The 27,219-nt window shown below is 44.9% G+C and overlaps 1 pseudogene; it reads right to left on the bottom strand.

Moving 5' to 3' along the window:
* Positions 1-487: 487 nt before the first annotated feature.
* LOC146175267 (uncharacterized) lies at positions 488-27,067 on the bottom strand (annotated as a pseudogene).
* Between the last annotated feature and the right edge of the window lie 152 nt (positions 27,068-27,219).

The following is a 27,219-nucleotide window of genomic DNA, read 5'->3' as shown; positions in this document are numbered from 1 at the left end:
TCGGCTCGTGGGTAGCAGCAGATGTCGGAACCGCTGCTCTGTAACTTGGTTGGAGACGAACATGCGACGGCCTCCAGGTTAATAGCTCGCAGTCGTGTCTACGAGCTGCCTCGGCGTTTCCCTTATGTCCAGCGGAACAGGGTGATCGATATTGCCGTGCTCTGTCCCTGAAGCGTCGATGGTAGTATTAGCGGTCGTCATTACAACGCTGCTGCGACGGGGCGGTGTTACCGTCACGGCTTTGCGGGTGCCGCGACGGCAAGTGTTGATCCAGACAGCGTTGAAGGGACCGGAGCTGGCGACTGCTATCATCGATACGGCGCCCAAGCTTTTTGGTGTTCGGCGGTGCGGCGACAGCCTGGACGGTGGGCAACAACTGCAGCAAACAGACCTCGATGACGCGATCAGCGATCCCGACAAGTTGGTCGAGAGGTAGCGTAAGCTGTGAGTGCAGAGTTTTCTGGACGTGCGGTGGAAATCATTGGAGCTAAGGTTCTCGCTGTACGGAATCCTAGACTTCCATGTTGGCCGCAAAAGCACGCATGTGGCGGAGGAGCTGCGAACGCTGGCGCTCGGCAAGTTCTGCGGACTGTAGGTTTCGCACCTTCTGGTCCTCGGAGAGGGACAGGCGGGTGAGTTCTGTCTTGAAGTGTTCGTAAAGGTTGCCCTTGGTGAGTTGACAAGGATATCCCGGGCCTCGTTGGCGTAGGGGGCATCGAGGTGGGCGATGACATAATCTTACCTGGTCCGGTCTTGCGAAATGTGTGCAAGAAAGAACTAGGCCTCGACATCGGCGAACCACACCTCGGGCGAGTCGCGCCAAAACGGTGGAAGCTTGCCAGCGACACGGGAGAACTCGTTCAGGGAGCGTGCAAGATGCCGTGTGCAGGTGCTTTGACGTCCTCGGCGGAGCCGGCAGGATGCTGCTGCACAGAAGCGTTGACCTGACTGACATGAAGCTGTTGCTTTTTCTCGTCCATGGCGATGCGGATTGTTCGTTGTCCGGGTCATCGGATGTGGGATGCCGTTACTGCCGATGGGCCAATCGCAACATCAAAACGTAACGACTCTTTATTCGTATGTAGGGTATACTGCTGGGCTAGTTGGTGGTAGTTGTCAAACATTATGGTGTCGCCGCGCTGGCAGACAAGGACGAAATGACTATGGACACATACAACTGCGCTGGACTTACAACTTTATTTTGGACGCTTTTGATCCGCGCATTTATGATTGAGAGAGGGAACTGGACACGCAAGCGCACTCACAAGACAGATATAGCGATCTCAGTATCAGCATCGCAATCTCTCGCAATCTCAGATGCCGAATCGCAATCCCAGTAGCCGTATCAAAATCTCAGTACGAGAAGGCCGGCCCACAAAAAACGACCGCGGTGCAACAAGCCCAGAAGAGGCTATATGAACAAGGCAAAGAAGCAAGAAAAAACAAAACGCAGCATGATAAATGAAAAATGGCATGGAAGAGCTAACAATAAACAAGGCAAAATCATGAAAAGGTGAACATCCATGAAAAACAACCAACAAGAAACATGTCAAAAACTTCAATAAGGCGAATGATAAAAACAGATAAAATTTCATTAAAGAGGCAACAACAGCCAAAATTTAATGAGAGCTAAAACAGGTGAAAAGATGACGTCAGTGAGGTAAAAATTAACGAAATCAGGTAACATTTAGCAGCAAAACCTCAATGAGTAGCTAAAATCAGGTGCATGATTACCGTAAATGAGGCGAAATCAGCAGGTCAAACAACGAAAAAGAGAAGAAAAGTCTTTCGCATGGCTTGGGATGCAGAGTACTCATAATTACCCGGACAAGACAGCGACCTCTTTTTCTAGGAGGGCTACTGAAGGCACGCTGACGCAGTCTGCTTTCAGGTTGTCAATGGCGGCTTCAATTATTTCTCGCGTCAGCTGATTCCTGTTTTTTTCCCAAGATTCTGGTGTTCGCAAATTTTGGAGGGTCGCTCTTACAGGGTGAGCAGACTCGAGATTGCATAGCCGGGTCGCTTGATTTCTTGTCTTTTAGGTTAAATTAATGCTCCTGTAGTCTTTTATTCCTGTAGTCCTAAAGTCACTGGAGAAGGTAATGGCAACCCACTCCAGTATTTCCTGCCAAGAAAACCCTACAGCCAGCCACAATACCATTATTGATATGGCGCCGGATGATGAGCGCCCCAGGTTGGAAGGCGTCCCACATGTTACTGGGGATGAACAAAGGGCGATTCCTAGTAGCTCCAGGACAAATGAAGCGGCTGGGCTAAAGCCAAAAGGACGCTCACTTGTGGATGTGTCGGGAAGCGACCGGAAAGTCCGATGTTGCAAGGAGATATATCACATAGCAACATGGAATGTAAGATCTATGACGCAAGGTAAACTGGATGTCGTCAAGCGAGAAATGGACAGATTGAACATTGATATCTTGGGTATCAGCGAGCTCAAGTGGACCAGAATGGGAGAATTTAACTCCGGCGAACATTATGCCTTTTATTGTGGGCACGAATCCAAGAGAAGGAATGGGGTCGCTCTCATAGTAAACAGAAGAATGGGCAAAGCAGTGCTAGGGTACAACCCCAAAAACGACCGAATGATTTCACTTCGGATCCAAGATCACCCTTTCAACGTAACAGTCATCCAAGTCTATGCACCGACCACAACTGCTGAAGAAGCTGACATTCAGAGATTTTATGCGGACCTACAATGGCTTTTATACCGCACCCCATCATCAGACGTCGTTTTTCTCATAGGAGACTGGAATGCTAAGGTCGGAAGCGAAGAAATAACCGAAATTATAGGCAAGTTAGGCCTTGGCGAGCCAAATGAAGCTGGGCAGAGTCTAGTAGAGTTTTGTCAAGAAAACAACCTGACCATAGCGAATACTCATTTTCAACAGCACAAGAGGCGCCTGTACACATTAACTTCACCGGGCGGTCTGTACAGGAATCACATCGAATATATTCTTTGCCGGCAGAGATGGATAAGCGCTATACAAGCAGTAAAAACAAGGCCTGGGGCCGATTGTGGCACCGATCATCAGCTTCTTGTTGCCAAAATTAAGCTTCGATTGAGTAAAACGCAGAAAACTAGAAGGCCTTTCAGGTATGATCTGGATCAAATTCCATTAGAATATGCTGCGGAAGGGAGGAATCGATTTCAAGAATTAGATCTAGAAGACAGAGAGCCCGAAGAGATGTCGACTGATGTTCGTGATATAATACAAGAAGTTGCTACTAAGGTAGTTCCAAAGCAAAAGAAATGCAAGAAAGCAAACTGGTTATCTGAAGAGGCTTTGCAAATAGCTGAGGAAAGTAGGATGACAAAGGTTATGGGGGAAAGAGAAAGATACAAGGTTCTCAATGCGGATTTTCAGAAAATAGCAAGGAGAGATAAGAATGCCTTCCTGAACATACAGTGCCAAGCAGTTGAGGACAACAGCCAATTAAGAAACACAAGAGCTCTGTATAAGACAATCAAAGATATCAAAGGAAGCTTCTGTGCTAAGCTGGGCGTGATAAATGACAAACGAGGCAAAGACCTCATTGAAGCCTCAGAGATAAAGAAGAGGTGGCAGGAATACACAGACGAACTGTACACGAAGGACCCGAATGTGCAAACCCAACATAAGACGGTTGTGATTACTGATCTCGAGCCGGGCATCCTGAAGAGTGAAGTTGAATGGGCCTTAGCCAGCCTTGCTAAGAACAAAGCTAGCGGAATTGATGGCATTTCAGCTGAGTTGCTTCAAAACCTCAACCATGACGCTGTTAACATTCTGCATACATCATGTCAGAAGATTTGGACTACCCTGCAGTGGCCACAGGATTGGAGGAGGTCAATTTATATCCCCATTCCAAAGAAAGGCAGTGCCAAATATTGTTCCAACTTCCGCACGATCGCGTTTTTTTCGCATGCTAGCAAGGTGATGTTGAAAATCCTCCAAGGTAGGCTGCAGCAGTATGTGGATCGGGAGCTTCCGGACGTGCAAGCTGGGTTTCGCAAGGGCAGAGGAACTAGAGACCAAATTGCTAACCTTCGCTGGATCATGGAAAAAGCAAGAGTTCCAGAAACCCATTTACTTCTGCTTTATTGATTATGCGAAAGCATTTGACTGTGTAGATCACAGCAGATTGTGGCAAGCTCTCCAAGAGATGGGAGTTCCAATTCACCTCATCTGTCTCCTCAGGAACCTGTATGAAGGGCAAGAGGCCACAGTCAGAACTGGGCATGGTCTTACTGATTGGTTTCCGATTGAGAAAGGGGTGAGGCAAGGCTGCATACTGTCGCCCTGCCTATATAACCTATATGCAGAGTGCATCATGAGGAAGGCCGGTCTGGACGAGTCTTCAGCAGGAGTGACGATTGCTGGAAAACATATCAACAACCTTAGATATGCGGATGATACCTCTTTAATGGCAGAAAGTGAAGTGGAACTCAAGAGACTTCTGATGCGCGTACAAGAAGAGAGTGAGAAGTTTGGGCTTAAACTGAACATTAAAAAGACAAAGATCATGGCGTCTTGCCCTATCAAGTCCTGGAGCATCAATGGACAAGAAGTGGAAGCTGTGACAGATTTTCGCTTCTTGGGCTCCAAGATTACTTCGGAAGGTGACTGCAGCCATGAAATTAAAAGTCGCCTGCTTCTGGGAAAGAGAGCAATGGTTAGCCTTAACCGCCTAGTAAAGAGCAGAGACATTAGTTTGCCAACCAAGATCCGTAAAACTCGTGGTATGGTATTTCCAGTTGGGATGTATGGATGCGAGAGTTGGACTGTGAAAAAGGCTGGCCACCGAAGAATTGACGCGTTTGAATTGTGGTGCTGGCGAAGACTCTTGAGAGTTCCTTGGACTGCCAGAAGATCAAATCAGTCGATATTGTCGACCATAAACCCTGACTGCTCATTGGAGGGTCAAATTCTAAAGTTAAAGCTCAGCTACTTTGGTCATCTGATGAGAAGAGAGGAGTCGCTGGAAAACGATTTGATGTTGGGGAAAGTTGAGGGTCGCCGGAGAAGGGGTAGGCAGCGAACGCGATGGTTAGATGGCATCCTCGAAGCACTGCAGAGGAAGTTATATGATATTAGGAAGATAGTGAGAGACCGGAAAGCGTGGCGTGACATGGTCCATAGGGTCACGAAGAGTCGGACACGACTGAACGACTGAACTGAACTGAACTGAGTCTTTTATTTACACAGCGACCGGTCTGCCCAACGTATTCTTTGCCGCAGGAAAGAGGAATAGAATAGACAACTCCTGTTGCACATGAGACAAACGGTTCTTTATGCTTTGTTGTGCATTCTTTCCTTCGTGCGGCTGGCTTGTTAACGCGCTTACAAAGTCTGGAAAGGCGGTGAGGTGCAGAAAAGACTACCTCTACTCCTACTTTTTCCCCAATTCTTTTCAAATTGTTTGATACCTGTTGAATGTACGGAATGACAGTGAATTTCTTGTTCCGATGTTTTTCTTCCGATGAAATGGACTTTTGGTTTTGCATGGCGCTGAGCATTTTCTCGATTATTGAAGAAAGAAGTGATGCCGGGTATCCGGATTGAAGCAATCGGGCTTGATTCTGAAAACTTTCTTCTAAAGAGTGCTCACAGAACTTAGTTAACATGTTATTAATGTTACACAATGTTTCTCTTAATTAGCTTGGAATGCGCGGAATCGTAAGGTAAGACCGGCTTATTGGCTCTTGACTCAAAGGACCAACACACGCGTTCTGGAGAAAACCGCAACCTGAGCTCAAGAAAGCGAATGAAGCCGTCCTCCGGTATTTCATGCGTTAAAGTCAATGGATATAAGCATTGATTACAATTTTCCAAAACACTGCCAACCTGGGGTAAGAATTCATCCTCGCGGCTGTCTGAGAGTACTAGATAATCATCCACGTATCTGAAGATTTTGAGAACCTGTGAATTATCTAGCTTTGTACTGAGTGCTCTATCGTGCTTGGCAAGGTACAGATCACTCAAGATGGGGGCGATACATGAACCGATACAGATACCCTGTTTTTGTATGAAGAGCGATCCGTTCCATTCAGTGTGCGTGAATGTGAGATTAGTAATTAAACAGTAGTTCGAAAAAGCTGCTAACTGAAATGCCGCTGGCATTTTGAAAAGCTATCCTGCCCTGCTGGTCGACGCACTCGCAAATATATTGGAGCAATTCAACATGAGGGATTGGAAAATACAGATCTTTTTATGAGGAGAAAAATAAAAACATAAAATTTCATCAAAGAGGCAACAATTAACAGCCAAAAATTCAATGAGAGCTAAACAGGTGAAAAAATGACGTCAGTGAGGTGAGAATTATCAAAATGAGGTAACAATTAACAGCAAAACCTCAGTGAGCATTTAAAATCAGATGCATGGATTACGTAACAGTGGTAGCGGACGAGCTTACTATGTCCATACTAATATCCTAAGCGGAATGAAAAAGCCGTGCTTTCCAGCCGGGCAGCCTGTTTTTGTAGCCGCCGTCAGTGACGCATGCCTCGAGTGATTGCAGCGGTGGCGGTGTATTTTATCCATGAGGCAGTCCAGCTTGTAGCCGTGTTACGCTGGGACGGATGGTAACAAAGCGGAGGCTGCGCGGATATATGCGCAGTGTGTGTCGCCACAAGAACGCTGAATTGGGCGAGTTGGTGCGTTTTGCATTTTAGGAAGCGTAGCGCAAAGACCAGGACAAAATAAGGGTATACGGACGAGCTCTTTTCTCTTGGCCATTTTTCTTGGCCAAATAGACAAAGCTATTCAAAAGAATCTAGACGGCCTTTCATTGAACATTTTCCGTTACCTTGATGATTATTTAGCTCTACTCCCTTCCAATCTGCTCCGTCATTATGCCGTTGATATTTTAAAGGGTTTCAAAGAACGTGGTCATGGTTTGAACTTTATTTTTGAATTGCCCAATGGTGATATTCTCCAATTTCTTGACTTATCCCTTCATTTTGGACTAAGCTTCTGGGATGCCTTTACTTCATTTTCGCTCCGGACATTCTAAAATGGTGAAAAATGAAATTCTCTCGTCTTGTTTGCGCTCCGCTTTAAATATTGCGAGCATAAAATTAGTAAACGTTTTCTAGATCAAGTGAACAGATCGAGTAATTCTGCTTATCCGCTCCCGTAATCACTTGCAGATGTGATAAGCTTCTGCTGTGGATGAAAGGGAAGGACGCGAAAAAGTATAAGTTGTGCAGAACCAAAAGGAAACCAGTGGTTCTGCCATACGTGCGCCGTTTTTCACATGAGTTGCGGAATGCGCGAATCGGTATAATGTAGGCACAGTAATGTCAACCCCCACGAAATTGTAAGGAGTTTGCGCTTTGGTTAGAAGAAAGACAGACGCGTTAAAAAGTGAGCACCGCTGCTATGTTAGCCATAAATCTAGGTATGTACAGCGCAGACTGCCGGTAATTTACAAAATTCCCCTTTCTTGTGAAAAATACTACATAGGGCAGACTGGCCGTTGTTTGAATGTCCACCTCTTTGAAAATAGGAATTCTTTAACTCCAACAGCACACGACAATTTGCCTAACCATTGCTCGAAGTGTAAATGCCACCCCATTTTCGAAAAAACTGTCGTGCTTGGCACATCGCACAATCAACGCACAAGAGAAGTTATAGCGACATATCATATCACGAAAGGAAGGGATAAGTGCGTTAGCGAAACATCCATTACCTTAACAAAAGTAGAGATTACTTACCTTGAATCAGTTGTCAGTTTTTTCACGTGTTTTGTGTATCTTTGCAAATTTGCTTTTTCCACAATTTTTTCCTTTATTTCATGTCTTTGATACTTTTTTTGTTTTGCACCCTATATATTCTATTAGCATTTCCAATAAAAAATCAGTTGTGAGAAAGCGCTCGTGTATGTATCCCTTATTTTGTCCTTGTCTTCTTTGCGCTACGCTTCCTGAAATGTGTCGCACGCTGATATATTCAGCTCCGCAACCATTACATGTAATCTTTTTTACAACTCCGGAATATCGATTAGGTACGACCGGTTCCTTCACTCACAAGTTTTGGTTTTAGCTTACTTGATGGCACTGCTTACTCCTGAAGCGTACGCAATGGTTCCGCGATTGCTTTTGTCAGTGACCTTTCACCTGTGTTTTGACGCAAGAAGGGTCCTTTAGATTCGTCAGCCAACAGAGCGAGTGATGGTCGCTAACGACTTGAAAGGGGCGAGAGTACACATAAGAGCGGAACTTCATAACCGCCCATACCACTGCAAGGCATTCTTTTTCGGTTGCCGAGTAGTTCACTTCCGCTTCAGGTAGGGTCCTGGTGGCGCAAGCAATTACTTTTTCCACAAAATCCTGGCGCTGCGCCAGCACAGCACCTAAGCCCACGCTGCTGGCATCCGTATGAAGCAGTGTAGGGGCGTCGTCATCAAAGTGCGCCAGGACGGGTGGTGTCTGTAAACGCCTCCGCAGCTCATTAAAAGCTTGTTGCTGTTCTTCACCCCAACGAAAGACAGCATTGTCACGCGTCAGCAAAGTTATTGGCCAGGCAATTAGTGAGAAACCCGCAGTAAACCAGCGGTAATAAGCGCAAAGACCAAGGAAGCGCCGCAAAGTCTTTTGTCCGTAGGTGTTGGGAACTTGGCGACTGCGCAGAGCTTTTCAGGATCTGGCCGGACACCTTCTTGGCTAACGACGTGACCTAAGAACTGCAGCTCCTCGTAACCAAAGTGGCACTTCTCGGGTTTTAGTGTGAGGCCCGCAGATCGTATGGCCTGAAATACAGCTAGCAAACGGCGTAGATGCTCTTCAAATGTGGCCGAAAACACGATCACGTCGTCAAGATACGCCAGGCATGTTTGCCACTTTAGTCCCGAGAGCACAGTATCCATCAACCTCTGAAATGTTGTCGGTGCTGAGCATAAACCGAATGGAAGGACCTTAAACTCGTACAATCCGTCGGGAGTGACGAATACTGTCTTCTCCCGATCTCTCTCGTCTTCTTCTATCTGCCAATATCCACTTTTCAAGACCACTGATGAGAAGTAACGTGCATTTAGTAGGCGATCCAGGGAATGGTCGATGCGAGGAAGAGGGTACACGTCTTTTTTAGTTACTTGCGCTTTTTTTAGGTAGCGCTTGCGGTAATCTATGCAAAATCGTAAGCCACCGTCCTTCTTTTTACCAAGTGCCATGGGGGAAGCCCAGGGGCTTTGTGACGGCTGGATAACGTCGTCTCTAAGTATTTCGGCCACCTCGCGCGGAATGGCTTCACGTTCGTTCGGAGCCACACGGCAAGGATTTTGTCGAATCGGGCGAATCGAGTCATCCGTGACGATTCAATGTTTTGTCAAAGGCGTTTGGCCGATCCGCGATTCGGAAGCAAAGCAGTCTCAAATTTATCTATGAGATCCAAAAGACAGTCCCGTCCTGAAGAAGACAAATTTGGACTCACATCGACGATTGTTACGGGCGTCTTGCACATTGATCCTTCCTGTTGCAGTGAGAAGCAGTGCTGCGCATTTGGGAAGCTGTCGAAAAAGGCCGCAGTTGCGCCTTTCGGAATTTGCTGTAGCTCGTCGCTGACGTTCGTCAGCAGCACTTCGGTGTGCCCATTGGTCAAGTTGACTAGCCCTCGAGCTATAGAAACAACTCGGCTGAGTACCAAGGTAACTGCCTGTTCGGCGACGCCATCGCCTGTATGCGCCACGTCGCATTTCACTTCAACAAGAGAGCATGATCGTGGAGGTAATGTCACCGTCTCATTGGCGACGCGTAAGGGCAATAGTGGTACTTGCGCATAACCAAGGTCTTCATGGTTATTGGTGAAGGCAACGACGCTGTCACGAATGCTGATTACAGCCTCATGAAGGCGCAGAAAGTCCATGCCCAAAATGAGGTCTTTACAACAGTCAGGGAGAATAACGAAGCTGCCAACAAACACCGCGTTTCCTATTCATATCCGGGCAGTGCACTTCCTTGTCGGTGGCAGGTGCTGGCCCCAGCACTTCTTATTACTGGCCCAGTCCATTCGGTTTTTACTTTGCGCAGCGTGTCAGCCAGTTTCTGGCTAATAATTGAAAATCCGCCCCGGTATCCACCAGAGCATATACCTCGAGCCCATCAATGGAAACGGCGAGGCCAGCGCTAACAACGTTATCTGGGTTACTCGTCTCTTTCGGCATTTGCGGCGGAAGTGCAGCAAGGTGGGCGGTGTCAGCTTCGTCGTCGGGGCTGCTCATCTGGTGCGGCATTTTCGGCAGTAGTGCGGCAGTGTCAATGCTAACGGCAGCGTCAGAAGCACGGGTTGTCGGCAGTTGCGGCGGTGGTGAGAGTTTTAACACTTTTCGACTGTATGCAACCTCCCCTCGCGAGGTTGCGGCTGTTAGCTTTCATGGTGAGGGCTAGGGGACCGCCGTCCGCTACCGTCAGCATTGCCACGACGCATCGGCGAAGAATAACGCTGTGGCGATGGAGAGGAGCGGCGGCGGAAGCCCGGGGTTTCGGTTTCTCTGCTTACCGGAAGGCCTTCCTCGGTTTGCGCAGCGTCGAAGCGGCGGCGAGCAGAAGCCGGCGGAAAGGCCTGCCCCTCTTCGCCGTAGCGGCAGTACCGATATACGTGGCCAGGTTGTCAGCAGCAGAAACAAAGTGTCCGGCTTTCATACCTGCGCCAGCTGTCCGTTCGGCGGTGTTGAGAGCGCCTGGAAGGCGCCCACTGAGGCCCCTGGAATAATCGCGTCTCCTGACGGCTTGGTGAACTCGGTGAGGCGTGGTCTGGAGGCGGGCGACGTATGACCGCGGCGTAGCTCTCAGATTGCGGCTCGTGATAAGGTGCAGGAATGTTGGCCGTGTAGTTGACCGGTTGTGGAACGCGGTTTGGTTCGGAAATGGCTGCCGCGTTGTCGACTGGATGCAACTCGTTGCACTGGGCAGACGGTGATAGGGCGCACCGAATTTCATTCCTGACGGTTTCCACGAGGGCCTCTGACGACTGAGCTTTCGTAGCTGTAATTCGCTGCAGCTCCTCAAGGACAATTTCTCTAATTATGTCTCGAAGAGCGGTCTGACCTGTTGCAGTCAGCGCCGCTGCAGTCCTCGGGGCACAGCTGACAGGTCGGTTGTACTGGCGGCACCGATCTTGGAGGGCTCGCTCTATAGCCGTAGCGTTCTTAATGCTCACCCTCACTCACGGTTTTAGGTGGGTTGCGTACTAAGCCGGCAAGCACCTGCTCTTTGACACCGTTCATGAGATGCCGTAACTTTATTGGCTCACTCATATCAGGGTCGGCACGGCGAAAAAGGCGAGCCATGTCTTCCGCAAACATAGCCACGCTCTCATTCGGCTTCTGGACACGCACTTCAAGCAGGCGCAGCGCATTGTCGTGTCGATGTCTGGGATCCGCTGTGAACTCCCGGAAGAAGTCTTATGCACACCCAGCACCTCCACCAGTTTCACGTCTCGATAGAACGCCAAGGAGGACGGGCTTGATAATCAACCAGAGCGAGTATTGCGCTCAAACTTCCTTCTTTTCCAGGCTCGCGCTTGTAGGGCTCGCGCCAGTCATCATCTTTAGCGTCGTCTTCTATGCGGCAATATTTATTGCAACCAGCCTAATGCATCATATGCCAGTATATAAGATTAAAAATGAATATTATTGCAGCGCATCGCTCCTGAAGCAAGTTTGTGATTTTTTAATAACTCAGCGGCAAAAACAAAACGGGTTTCTAATAGTGTTTGTAAATGTAAAACCTGCATATATTTAGTGAGTAAAAAATAGTAGATGACAAAATCATGGTATCCAAACCAGCGTTTTCTACCTCTAAAGATATACCGTACAATTTTTTTTTTCAAGGAAACTACGCCGTATCTTGCAAAACTAAGGTTAATTCCTTTGTGTCTAGATAATTGCCCAGCACATATAAAACTTTCATCGGAAACGAAAGATAGTCATGGTACCTCGGTTATTATACGCTGTGGGAAAGCCAACATCAAGGGCTTATTTTAAAAATTCCATATTTCGAACACTTGTGCCATCTAAGAAAATTTGGAAGTTAGGCACACATTCGTAGCCGCCAGCCCTCACTATCTGTTACAGCTGCACTTGCTAAGCTGAATTAATACGTTGAGTACTTTATTTTAGCCACGAATATAGCTCTGTTACGTGCAAATTTTAAAGACAGGCCGCAGTGACGCGATTCTCGTAGTATTTGCAAGTGAAATCTGTAAAGCTTACAAATCTACCCATATATATGATCTCTTGCAGGTTCTATTCAAGCTACATTGCACCTGCTGTGCACAATAGCTTGAGCCAAGGGCTAGAAATAAACCATTAGAAACAGGCGATGGAAACCGGTGGCGCATTGGTGGCAGCCACTTAGGACAGCACAGTAAAGGTTTATTTTGTACGTAGGGAAGTGAAGTTCTTCACTTCAAGTACTAAATATTCACTTTAGACAATAAATAGGACTTACAGAGTCGATAAGCACGTTCGGAAACGCCTGTTTCAATATATGCGGTTAGAAACCTCATCTGTACCTTTATTTCCATCTTCAGAGAAATTCCGGGTTATTTAGATACCGAAACGTTACCAGCCCTTTCGCGCACCTCAATTGTGCTGCTCTCAACATGATTTTGAGCGGACGAAACAACTTGCCGTTATGATGGCTAGCCCCATGCATGAGTAAGGGTAATATGCTGGCGATGGTTGCTTCTCGTTGGCACTTTGGCGCACATGAAGGCGCGAGTTACAGTGAGCGTGCCAAACTTTGCAATGGGGATAAGACTACAAAGCGGTAAGGATACAAATGAGTGGAAGAGTATTTTTCAGCTGTAAAATACAAATACAGTCTTGTTGAACGGTTGTGCTGGCGCGGACGAAGAAACCATAAGCAACTTATAGGTCTAAGGCTACACACGGTTGTCGAGCCAAGCCAAGACCGCAATTATATTGTCCGCAAATCTGATTTTTTGTATTTTCGGGGTTTCCTATTCTATCTGGGGAATAAAATGCAGACGTGAGGTTTCTTTTTCGCAAATATGAAACGTGGCCTGTACCGGTACTCGTAAAAGTAGCAACACCATTTATTGTTTATGTCATTAATCAGTAATTTAGGTAAATAATGACAATTAAAAATTCCAAACAAAATCTTTTCTGTGGCGCTCAAGGTATAGCTTCCAGCAATATGTATCTCGTTTCCTGCCTGCCTAGGAAATGTCATTTTTATCCTTTCGATCAAATTTGCTTGGACAAGCAGTATATGTGTAAAAAGGGTGCACCTCATATTTAAATTGGCTTCAGATATCATCTGATGAGTACATCACTACTGACCCCACTGAGGGTCCTATAATTGCTTAAGTGACAGCCTTTTATCGCTTTAACAGGCTAGAAAATTCATATGAATATGGAATGAAAGCTGACATTTTCTTTCGCATATTTTTTTTTCTAGGATAGTGCAGCGGGGGCGTAGCGGTAGAACATCCGCCTCGCATGCAAGAGGACCGGGGTTCAAATTCCGGTGCCGCGCCATTCTTCACCGGATTTAAAAAAAAAAAAATCCGCGTGTCAATGGAATTGCATAAATAGGTTTGGGGCGCGACCTGATACCGGTGAACACCTCCGGCGACGCACTCCCTCACCAGAACAGGAGTTGGCCACCCTGGTGCAGTAATTGGCCGCAACCTCCTATGATTAGCTCCATAAAACCCCGGCGCTCAGTTACCAGTGGCTGCGGAACAACTGACCACGGCGGCGGCCAGAGCTGCGACGCAGCAGGGGGTGCTAAGCACTTCTGGCTCCGCTGGACAGGCCGCCATTGGAAAGTGACCCTGGCAACGTTTAACGCTAGAACCTAAAACTAGTGAAGCTAGTTTAGCAGTGCTGTTAGAGGAACTAGAGGGAATGAAATGGGATATCATAGGGCTTAGTGAGGTTAGGCGGCCGAATGAAGTATATACTGTACTGAAGGATGGGCATGTACTGTGTTATCGAAGTTTACCAGAGAGGCGACAAGGAGTATAGTTTACTTGTCAATAAGTATATAGCGGGTAATACAGATGAATTCTATAGTATTAATGAGTGGGTTGCAGGCATCGTAATTAGGCTTAATAAGCGATATAAACTGAAGGTTGTAAGGCCTATGCACCTACATATAGTTATGATGACCAGGCAGTTGAAAGCTTCCACAAAGGTTTAGAATCGACAATGCGAAAAGTAAAGACGCAGTATACTGTACTAATGGGCGACTTCAATGCCAAGGTAGGGAAAAATCAGCCAGGAGATCAGGCAATAGGTGATTATGGCATTCGTTTTAGGAATAGCAGGGGAGAGTTACTAGTTGAGTTTGCAGACCGCAATAACTTAAGAATCATGAATACCTTCTTCAGCAAACGGAAGCAAACCGGAAATAGTCATGGAAAAGTACTAACAGGGAGACTAAAAATGAAATTCACTTCACAATGTGTTCAGCCCCCGCCATTATACAAGATGTAGAGGTAATCGAGAAAGTGAGATGCAGGGACCACAGGATGGTGAGGTCCCGAATTAGCCTAAATCTGGAGAAGGAACGCAACAAATTACTAAGAAAGAAACCCATCAACGAATTAGCGGTGAGGGGGAGGGCAGAAGAATTAAGGATCTCGCTAGAGAATAGATATTCAGCTCTAAACGAGGATGGCGACATTGCCCTAGAAGCATTGGACAATAATTTCAGAGGTATCATTACTGAATGTGAGGCAGAAGTAGGCTGTAGGATAGTTAGAGAGGATGCCGGTAAGCTGTCCAAGGAGACGAAAGGTTTGATTAAGAAACGCCCGAGTATGAAAGCTTCCAATCCGACAGACCAGATTGAATTGGCCGAAATATCAAAGCTAATCAATAAGCGCTAGGTGGCCGATATAAGGAAGTATAACATGAAGAAAATTGAGCATGCAGTAAAAAACGGGGGAAGCCTTAAAGCAGTAAAGAAGAATTTGGGCAAAAAACCAGATGTATGCGATAAGGAACAAGGAGGGCAACGTCATCACGAATATGGATAAGATAGTCAAAGTAGCCGAAGAGTTCTATACAGATCTCTACAGTAGCCAAAGAAGTCAGGACTGTAAGGAGATTGGCGGTAGGGAAAAACAGTCAGTCGTTCCACCAGTTACGAAGGACAAGGTCAAGAAAACATTAGAAACTATGAAAAGGGGGAAATCAGATGGAGAGGATCAAATAACTACAGATTTGCTGAAGGACGGGGGGATATCGCGTTAGAAAAGCTGGCCACCCTGTATGCGCACAGCCTGGTGTCATCGATGGTACCGAAACCATGGAAGAATGCAAACATTATACTCATTCATATTATACTCAGGGGACTCTAAGGACCTTAAAAATTACAGACCAATTGTCTGTCTGTTACGTATAAGGTATTTACTAAGGTAATCGCTAATAGAATCAAAGGATCAAGCAGAGTTTCGGAAACGATACTCTACTATCGATCATATCCATACCATTAATCAGGTCACAGAAAAATGCTCGGAATATCACCAGCCCTTATACAGAGCATTCATTGATTACTAAAAAGCATTTGACTCAGTTGAAACCTCGGCAGCGATGCAGGCATTGCGAAATCAGAAGGTAGACGAGCCGTACGGGAAAGTGCTGGAAGATATATACAGTGACTGCGCAGCAACCATAGTTCTGCATAAAGAAAGTAAGAAAATTCCCATAAAGTAAGGTGTTAGCAAGGAGCCATAATCTCCCCAGTACTATTCACAACTTGCTTAGAGGAAGTATTCCGAGGCTTGGAATGGGGCAGTTAGGGATCAGGGTAGATGGAGAATACCTCAGTAATCTGCTATTTGCTGATGACATTGCCTTGGTAAGTAACTCGGGGGATTAACTACAAATAATGATTGATGACCTAGACAGGAAAAGTAGAAAGGTAGGCTTGAAAATCAATATGCAGAAGACTAAGGTAATGTTCAACAGCTTCAGGAATTAGCAGCAGTTTCGATTAGGTAGCGAAGTACTGGAAGTAGTAGGCGATTATGTCTACTTAAGACAGGTAGTGACCGCAGATCCGGACCATGAAAAGGAAATAAGAAGAATAAGATTGGGATGGAGCGCATTTGGCAAGCACTCGAAGAATATGACTACCAGCTTACCGGTATCGCTCAAGAGGAAAGTATACAACAGTTGCATCTTACCTGTACTCGCCTATCGGGCTGAAACGTGGAGGCTAACCAAGAGAGTTCTACTTAAGTTGAGGACAACCCAGAGGGCTATGGGACGAAAAATATTAGGGGTAACATTAAGAGATAGGAAACGTGCAGAGTGGGTCAGAGAAATAACTCAAGTTACCGACGTTCTTGTGGAAATTAAGAAGAAATGGGCATGGGCCGGACATGTAGTGCGAAGAGAGGATAGCCGATGGTCGCTTAGGGTAACAAACTGGATTCCAAGGGAGGGAAAGCGTAGCAGGGGGCGGCAGAAAGTTAGGTGGGCGGATGAGGTAATGACGTTCGCAGGGATCAAGTGGATGCAGCTAGCACAGAACCGGGTTAAGTGAAGAAATATGGGAGAGGCCTCCACCCTGCAGTGGGTATAGTCGGGCTGATGATGATGATGTTGATTTTCTAGGACGCCTGAGGAGAGGCAGCATGTACCTGAGTGACGTCCTCTCCAGGAAAACCGCGGCTGGAATCAAGCGATGGCTCGGAATAGTGAAGTAATGGGACGGCTGGCCCGAGCAGGGAAACGTGACATCTTCAACTTAGCCTAGAAGCTGAAAGGCAAAATATATTGCTGTGAAGCCTCACAAACCTAATAAGCTGTAAGTGCTACTTTTTTATTAGGAGGGCTAAGCCTGTTTCAAATATTTAAGAAAAACCAATAAAAAGCGCTGTTTAAACCCAGATTTGTCGATGCGCAGGCTTTTTTAATCTACATACGTATGGGTTGCTTTTCACCTACGCGGAGAACACCATTGCTGATGCCACAAATTTAGAGCCCGCTTGGAGAAGATGTGCATCTCAAAATACTGCCGCAATGCTAACTTCCACGCACAATCGAAGTGCAGACGTTTTAATGTGTAAACCATAGGCCATGGATGAATAGACCACTAATTATACATGAATAAACCATCGAGCAGAGTGTACCGCCGAAGTGGTTGGGCCATGTGTGAGTAAGCCATGACCCATGCATGATCCTAGCGCGGCAGCACACTGTAAAAGTAAAAAGCACCTTATTAGGTGTTTTCGCATGTCTATACCTAACAAAGTACTGGAAGTAGTAGGTGAATGTGTCTACTTAGGACAGGTAGTAACCGCAGATCTGGACCATGAAAAGGAAATAACAAGAAGAATAAGATTGGGATGGAGCGCATTTGGCCAGCACTTGCAGATTATGTCTAGCAGCTTACCGGTATGGCTAAAGAGGAAAGTATATAACAGTTGCATCTTACCTGTACTCACCTATGGCGCTGAAACGTGGAGGCTAACCAACAGAGTTCTACTTAAGTTCAGGACAACCCAGAGGGCTATGGAACGAAAAATGGTAGGGGTAACATTAAGTGACAGGAAGCGTGCAGAGTGGGTCAGAGAAATAACTCAAGTTACTGACATTCTAGTGGAAATCAAAAGGAAGAAATGGGCGTGGGCAGGACATGTAGTGCGAAGAGAGGATAACCGATGGTCGCTTAGGGTAACAAACTGGATTCCAAGGGAAGAAAATCGTAGCAGGGGGCGGCAGAAAGTTAGGTGGACGGATGAGATTAAGAAGTTCGCAGGGGTCAAGTGGATGCAGCTAGCACAGAACCGGCTTAAGTGGAGAAATATGGGAGAGGTCTTCGCCCTGCAGTGGATATAGTCAGGCTGATGATGATGATGATTATGATGATGATGATGATAACTAACACCCATGCACCCTTGAAAAAAAGTGGCTTCACAGTGCCACTAAACCCTCAAAGATGGTGATTCGATTGGTCATAACACCCTTCTATGGGGCCAATGCACTGGGGTGTTTTCATCACCGTTACACCCTACTGCAGGGTGGCATTGCACGCTTACGCCCCTTGAAAAAATCAGTGCGGATAACCAGCCTATACTGCATTCCCTAATTAGGACTTACTTTTGACACTACACGTTCTTTAATGCTTTTCATATGGGCACATTTGCAATCAAGCTAGATGGTATACCTGGCAACCACCTGTAATGCCAAATGAACACGTAGAGATGCTGCATGCCATTATTTTGAAATCTCAAATGGCTAATACCAGTATGATTGTTTTCTCAAAACAGAGCATGTTATGAAAAAATTCACTGCTTCAAACACAGAAGGAAACTGGAAGTCTTTAATTCGGCATAGAAGGGTCAGGGTTCAGGCTAATGGGTGCACGGGTGCAAAGGGGGGGGGGGGGTAAGGTGGGCACTTGGGTTTTGTTCCTTCATGGATGCGCGCTATGGAACCTCAGTTATTTAACAATACTGCCACTCTCAACCGAGAGCCTAGCAGACGGGAAAACCATACATGTTATGTACGTAAATACCTAAAAAAATGAAAGAAGCAAAACAGTTCCAACAATGCAGACAACAAAGTATACAATTTTTGTGAAAAACACAAACCGAATAATGCACACAACAGCATGGTGACATTTCTTACAAACAACAATACCTTTAGTCGTACGCAACAATATTCGGAGTACAGAATATTAATCTTACGCTTTGTCAGTGTCAACGCGTGCACTTGCATAAAATTCGGCCTTGTGCGATGAAATAAAGCATCGTGCATCGCATCTTGGCTTTGACACGGAGACGCCCAAAAAGAGGTGCTCTATAAACAGCAAAAAGTATCGGACCCCTTGTCATATGCAAGATTGAACAGCCAAACTCCACCCATTGTTGGAACAATACCCTCAGTAGAGTCGATGACTCGAAGCTTCCGCTGCTCAATGAAAGGGAAATGCTCTTCAACTTCTTTGATGCTGCTCCCAGTATATCCGACACAAGACGTGGCAGGCTTTTCTTCCTGTTCCTTGTTAAAATTGTGAAAGAAGTGCATACGAGAGCAGCTGTATAAACGTGCACTGCGCCTGGCAAAAAGCAAATTCAACATATTTTCTACTCTACATTTAGAATACAGCAATGCCCCTTTAGTGTACAGCAGTGTGCTGGAAAAGGGCCCCATCAGTAACCACTGCTGGTAATCTCATAATTAAAAATGTCATAATTAACACTGTTATGGTTGCCTCAGGAGGCACAAAGCTGGAAGTCCTTGATTAAGTCATAAATGAGAGCACGTAAGGTCAACCCATTTTTATTCATGCAACATGCTGTTGCATGATATTGCCGCGAAACCTTCAAACCTGTATTTGTAGTTTTTTAACAGCCGCCGGCATAAAGGCCTATCGCTATGATTCTGGATCGCGTATCAGTTCCGTAATCTTTGTTTGTTAATGCTCAATGTCGCTAGTCACATCTTTATCAGTTTCGTTGTAGCGCAAGATGCACCGAGATCTATCTCGAAGATTCCGGCCACTCGTGTGTCTTTCCACAATGTTCCAGCCCGTGCTGGAAGCTGTTTGCGACGTCATCCAGATTGTTCTGAGCAGCCTTTATATTGAGCGTTGACGAGTGTAACGGGCATTCTTTGTTCGACGATCGACGAGCATGTTTGTTGCTATCGCTGCCGCCGAGTTGCTTAGTTCTTTTTCGGGCGCAAGTCAGCCCAATAAAGAGTTTCTTCAGTGCAATCCCCGACTCTTCATTTGTGTTATCGACCTTGTCACCCCCACGTGACAGTATCTTTAGATTATGCAAGCTATTTTTATCAAATAAAAATGGTTACACTCATCAAAAGCACCTGGGTAGAGAACTTCCATGCTGCCCCACGAACATTTCATTTCACATGAACTGGAATGTTTAATATGATAGTTAAAATGCAAATAACCAATATCTTGTTAAAGTATGCAGATGGAAAAAATACCAGCTGGATATCTATCACTCTTAACAGCAATCGTGTGATTTCAATGGAAAAAAATTGTTTCAAAAATAGTAACAAAAATAAATTATTCTAAACTGGTAACGCAGGCCGAAAGGCAAAAATACTGCCTTGTATTTTAGATGATGGTTTAACAGCATTTCTAAATTGAACTACCCTATTAAAAAAACCAGCACCTTCCAGTGCGAAACCAATTCTCTTTCGCACATTTCTGTTGGGTACGCTGGAAGTCTGCGAGATTCAACGAACCTGTGACGCAAAGACACTAGCTGCACTTGTATGATGGGAGAAAATACTGACATTTACTTTACAATGATGCAGGTGCTTTGCTGGTATCCCACAATGCACTGAAACAAGTGCTGAATGGATGCTGGGGCTGCACTGGTCCCAGCATCACTTTAGAAAGAGGCAGAGAAAGGGGGCAAATGAATAACAGTGCCCCAGTAAGCACTATTTTCTTGGAACTCAATGTGCACTTCAATATAAAATTGAGGCATCTTTCTTAAGCAACCACGATCGGCACAGTTTTGATCCGCACATTACCCCCTGATGAATATCTTGCAACTGAAAACAAAATTAGTTACAGGCTGCCTTCAAAATTGGGAATGATTTGTTGACAGAACTGGAACACGGTGTTTACTACTAAAATATTAATAGCTGGCTCAATTGGAGGCTTCAGACAAGGCCTACAGAATACTCTGCACTGGCCAAATTGATACTGCAGAACCAAACAAAAAATGTGGAAAGAGTTTACTTAGTGATGGGGCAATACAACAAAAACAAAGTGCATGTAATATATAACACATAATCAATCAATCAATCAATCAATCAAAGTGATCTTTATTTGTAGGAAACGAAATACATAAAGAATATTTGGACCGATAGCCGCGGGGCTAGTAGACGGTCCAGTACAGAATAAACTTGGTCAGGCAGCCGTAATGAGCGCACACACACACACACACACACACACACACACACACACACACACACACACACACACACACACACACACACACACACACACACACACACACAAAAAAAAAAAAAAAAACGACTAAAACAGACAAGCAAAAAGAATCAACAGGCACGGAGGAAAATACTTTTCAGCAAGCAATTCATAGGCAATTAATACAAAACGCAAGCGCACACACAAAAAATGGGGGGGGGGGGAGGGCGGGGAGGGGATCATAACTCTTCTTGGCTGTTAATAAAGAACATTTTACAAATCATTTTAAAGTTACCTGCAAGTTTCACATTAATAGGCAACGTGTTCCAATGTTTTGCTGCAGAAAATTGCACTAAACGTTCTCCGTACACATTGTGGCAGGCAGGGAGGTTGAAATTGTCATTTAATGCGTGCCTTGTATTGCGAGATACAAGCAAGAGAGTTCCAGAAACCCATTTACTTCTGCTTTATTGATTATGCGAAAGCGTTTGACTGCGTAGATCACAGCAGATTGTGGCAAGCTCTCCAAGAGATGGGAGTTCCAATTCACCTCATCTGTCTCCTCAGGAACCTTTATGAAGGGCAAGAGGCCACAGTCAGAACTGGGCACGGTCTTACTGATTGGTTTCCGATTGAGAAAGCGGTGAGGCAAGGCTGCATACTGTCGCCCTGCCTATTCAACCTATATGCAGAGTGCATCATGAGGAAGGCCGGTCTGGACGAGTCTTCAGCTGGAGTGAAGATTGCTGGAAAACGTATCAACAACCTTAGATATGCGGATTATACCACTTTAATGGCAGAAAGTGAAGTGGAACTCAAGAGACTTCTGATGCGCGTACAAGAAGAGAGTGAGAAGTTTGGGCTTAAACTGAACATTAAAAAGACGAAGATCATGGCGTCTTGCCCTATCAAGTCCTGGAGCATCAATGGTCAAGCAGTGGAAGCTGTGACAGATTTTCTGTTCTTGGGCGCCAAGATTACCACGGAAGGAGACTGCAGCCATGAAATTAGGAGACGCCTGCTTCTGGGAAAGAGAGCAATGGTTAGCCTTGACCGCCTAGTAAAGAGCAGAGACATTAGTCTGCCAACCAAGATCCGTATAACCCGTGCTATGGTCTTTCCAGTTGTGATGTATGGATGCGAGAGTTGGACTGTGAAAAAGGCTGACCGCCGAAGAATTGACGCGTTTGAATTGTGGTGCTGGCGAAGACTCTTAAGAGTTCCTTGGACTGCCAGAAGATCAAATCAGTCGATATTGTCGACCATAAACCCTGACTGCTCATTGGAGGGTCAAATTCTAAAGTTAAAGCTCAGCTACTTTGGTCATCTGATGAGAAGAGAGGAGTCGCTGGAGAAAGATTTGATGTTGGGAAAGGTCACCGGAGAAGGGGTAGGCAGCGAATGCGATGGTTAGATGGCATTCTCGAGGCATTGCAGATGAAGCTATGTGATGTTAAGAAGATAGTGAGAGACCGGAAAGCGTGGCGTGACATGGTCCATAGGGTCACGAAGAGTCGGACACGACTGAACGCCTGAACTGAACTGAACAAGAAATATCAAGTGGCAAAGGAATACTAGTATTAATGATGTTACTTACCAATACACAGATTTTGTATTGAAGCATGGATTCTAATGAAAGTACTCGATTTTCTAGAAATAAATTATTGTTGCTGCAGTTGAAAGATACGCGGTATATTATACGCAATGCTCTCTTCTGCAGTCTCTGTAAAGGAAGTAGATAAGTTTTGTACGTTTGTCCCCAAGATTCACAGCAGTAGCTGATGTGGCAGTGAAATAACGAAAAATACAAGGAACGTAGTATGGTGTACGGGAAATACCTTTTCGCCTTGGTAAGCGCGTAGCAACTGAAAGCTAGCTTTTTAGATAGCCTATCTATCTGCTCTTGCCAGTGCAAGTGTTGGTCAAAGATGATACCAAGGTATTTGAAAGAACAAACTTGCTGAACACAATCGTTGTTTAGAGATATGTGAATCGTACTAGGGTCAATGTTTCTTCTCTTGGAGTGGAATACTACATATTTAGTTTTATCTACATTTATTGTTAGTTTATTAGCACGAAACCATTCTGAAACATTAAGCAGTTCGGACGTTATCGTATTTTCTAGGCCCAAGAGTGACTTAGATGTGTACAAAAGAGCAGTGTCATCTGCGTTCATAAAGACTTTTGAACATTGAACGGCCTGCGGTAGGTCGTTCACGAAAATGGAAAACAAAACAGAACCCAATACAGATACTTGCGGGACCCCGCAAGTATCTGTATTCTGTCACTCAGTGTCTGTCACTCAGCACTACTTTTTGTTTTCTAGCGGAAAGGTAGCTATCAAAAAACTGGAGAGAGGCATTAGTAATACCACACGATTTTAATTTTTCCAATAACTCTGAGTGACAGACGCACTCAAATGCCTTTTTTATGTCGAGGAATATTACTATTGCAATTTGATTTTTGTGAAGAGCAGTGTTAATATGGTGAGAAAGTGATGTGACAGCAGTGGTTGTTGATTTGGCTGAGATAAAGCCATGCTGCTCAGCACAGATTACATTATTATCAAGCAGAAACTTGTTCAATTGTAAGGATATTAATTTTTCAAAAACAGTATTGATCATACTAAGCACAGATATGGGTCTGTAACTACTGCGGTTATTGGGATCTCCTGTCTTGTAGACTGGCACAACTTTCGCAATCTTCAAGCTTATTGGATACTGAGAGATAACCATCGCATGGTTAATTATGTTGCATAAGGGGGTGCAAAGAATGTCGATATTGTCTTTTAGCACCTTCGATGGTATTCCGTCATAACCACAAGCTTTGTTTTCTCGCAGAGTTTTAACTACTGACCTCATTTCTTCTTCAGTTATCTCCCGGAAAGCGAAGGTATTATTTGTTGCAATAGGTCTTCCTAGGTGAGGCGTTGTTGAAGGAAAGCCATTAACCAGTTTTCTTCCTCGATCGACGAAATAATTATTGAAGGTATCAGCCATCTCCTCTGAGATTAAGTCTGGAAGGATATGTTCTTTTTTCTTTAATCCAACAACATCGCTCACAATTCCCCATATGTTTTTTGGAATTTCCTTCCTGTCTCATAATTAGATTAGTGTAGTATTGTTTCTTTGAGTTCCTCATCATGGCGACCGATTTGTTTCTGTAGCATCGAAACTGTTCCCGGTAATACCTATTAGTCAGATTGTTTTTCCACTTATGATAGTATGAATCTTTCTTTTTCAGGACTTCAAGTATAGCTTTTGTCATCCAAGGGCATATACCATGGTCGTGGTTACGCCTAGTGTATGTGTAAGTGGATCGGTCAATGACGTCTGTGATTTTCCTTACCAGGTATTGATACTCAATATCTATGTCATCATCATGCACGCCTTCGAAATCTGTGCACTGAAGCAGCGATCGCACTTGAGCGTAATCGATTCGGGTGGTACGTTTTTTAAACTGCTTGGGAGGATAAAGCAAAGGGTCACAGGGATAAAGAATAAAGATGGGATTGTGGTCTGAGATGGCAATGTCGCACACACCAGCAAACACATTTATGTCCTTGTTGCAAAGCACATGGTCAATCAGAGAGGCGGATTGGTTAGTGACTCGAGTTGGCTCATCAATAACATTTGTCAAGTTAAAGGACTGTATCACCAAGAGGTAATCACGGCAATCATCTTTCAACAAATCAATGTTGAAATCACCACAGACAATCAAAGACGATTTACCCGTCGCAAGTGATAATAGCGTAGTTTCCATTACGGAATATAATTTGTTTAGACAAGCGCTAGGTGGGCGGATAATGCATTTCTGAGCTTCTGAACTCCTTCTTTTGTTAAGTATGAACCAGCCGAGCCCTAGGTCATCGCAATGCTTCCTGAAGTGTTTACATTTCAGTTGTAGTTACAAGGAAAAAGTGTTCTCACTGCACTATGTGGCAGTTTTCAAAATTCATCACAAATTATTCGTTAAAAGTGTATACTGGAGCTTTGAGTTGTGTGCAACCGCAGAGCATTACCAAACAACCAAATAACCATTGTCATCGAAGCACAATACGAAGCACAATACTTCCAAGTGTGTTGGAAGTATTTTCCCAGGGCTAAAAAAGAGCTACTTTCATACGGTTCAGCCCATTTAAAGACTATTAAAAGGGAGATAGCTTCCCTTTGTTTGGAGTCGGCCTTGTTAAAATCATGTGTACATATGGCAGAGGAAAGCTTCAATAATCAATTACAAAGGCTTAAGGTGGCTGGTTTCCCGGTTATGATTATTTGTGGGGTAGCAGAGTCTCTGCTTCAGAAAATGAAAGATAAAAAAAGAACGACAGACATGTTGAGAAATAAGCGACCACAAGTGATCCCTTATATACATATAGTTGCACGCTGCCTCAAAAAGGTGGCAGGTAGGTTTGAGGTGCCAGTTGTGTTTTCTGCCCCTAAAAAACTGGGTGGGTTATATGCATTAATAGGGAGGAGAAAGAAAGAACAATGCGATAAGAAGCATGTAAAGAGTTTTATTGGATGTCGGATGGGAGTGATTTATGAGATTCCACTGACGTGCGGTAAAGTATATATAGGGCAAACTGGAAGATGTATCAATGATAGAATGAGGGAACACAAGAAGTCCATAGAAAATGGGAAGGGGTCAAATTTACCCCTGCACTGTCAGAAGTGAAGTGTGAGCAGTTGTTTAGCAGGCTTAACATTTTAGGGAAGAGTCGGAATAAGATGGCGCGCGAAATTTTAGAGGCGTACAGGATACAGAAGAAAGAATACAGATGTATGAGTGAAGCTTCGTTGAGTTTATGTAGAAAAGAATTTACTTTTATTGAGCAATCCTCTTGAGTAATGCAAAGAACGAGTTTATTATCGGGCCTAAAGCTGTTATTCTTGGACACCTCTCACGTATTGTGGCCTTGGTAGTTTAAAGAATCTTTTTCCCTCAAGTATATGGACTTCGCGGCTTCGTAGACATTGGCAGGTTAAAGTTTTTTTCAATACAAAGGGACTTCACAAGTGATGTGGTGTGGATGGACATGTATGTCCTACTGTACATGTGTGGTGGTGGTTATTAGTGTGTGACTATGTGACTATGTGGTGATCTTTGTGACTGTCCAGGGTGGTATGAGGTTCTGGACAAAGCAGAGGTGTGGAGAAACAAGACAGTGCAGAATCTGTGACTGCCATGCTTGGACGATGTTTATGTTCTGCGAGGAAGAAAGTGCCAATATCCCCTTGGCAGAGAAGAGGAAGATGAGAAGATGTACTTGAGTGTAGAAGAAGAGGAGTGGTGAAGAGGAAGTGTTTTCAGATCCTCATTACAGTTGGTAGTGTGCGCGTGTGTTGTGTCTCTTCTCTTCTGTTTGCGTTTGTTGCGCCACATTTCTGAATATTATGCAGCACCAACTAGCCCCTCACGCCGTTATTTTGAGATACCTTTCCCTGGTACTCGCTTACTACTTGACGAAGCGGACGCTGCTCTAACACTGGCATTGAAAATACGACTTGAAAACTCCGTTCAACCGTTCAAGTTCCCCTTTCGCTTGCGGATAATACAAGGCTGAATGTAAAACGCGGATCCACGCTCTTTTATAAACTGTTCAAACTCTCTAATGGTGAACTGTGGCCCATTGTCACGCACAATGTTATCTGGGTAAGGTTTACGCAAAAATACAGAAAGCAAAAACTTTGGGACTGTATTTGTGGAGACGTCGCAGCAAAAATGTACTCTAGGAATTCGGGCGCTGCATACGTAGTCACTCACAAACACAAACACACATATGCATTTTAATGATCATTCTGGCTTTGAGTTCACGTATGAGTTACCAGAGAATGCATAAATCCAGTCTTGGATATAAGGCTGGGGCTTCAATTATATCATGCGTGTTGATTTTACAGGATATGAGGGGCAAAAGGCCTTTTTTCTTACTACTCTCAGGTCATAAAAAGTTGATCAAGAGGTGGCTTGTGACCTTGTGTTTACGGTTGGCATAGATCAAGTACTGCCCGCACTTGATGGGCGAGAGTGTCAACCTACAGATTGAGAGGTTGAGTAGAAGTTTCAGTTTCAGTTTATTTATTTCTTGCTACAGAACAGTGGGCCCCGGGAAAAAGAGTCGTAGCTTGACAAGCTCACTAGGCCCGCAACATCCACCAACAGTGACGCCATTGTTCACATGCAAACAAAAAAGCATACATAACAGAGCAAAAACAGCGCAAACTTCACAATGGACAGAGAAGGGCAGACTAGCTCGAGATGTCTTCTTCAAGCATACATAAACCTAAGGCATAATTCGCAATCCATGAATTAACAGCGAAACA

This window comes from Amblyomma maculatum, chromosome 11 (genome assembly GCF_055883805.1).
Source record: "Amblyomma maculatum isolate TAMU_Amacu chromosome 11, ASM5588380v1, whole genome shotgun sequence".
In the NCBI taxonomy this organism is placed as follows: Eukaryota; Metazoa; Arthropoda; class Arachnida; order Ixodida; family Ixodidae; genus Amblyomma; species Amblyomma maculatum.
The sequence above is the reverse complement of the archived record's forward strand: the minus strand, read 5'-3'. Positions and strand labels throughout refer to the sequence as shown.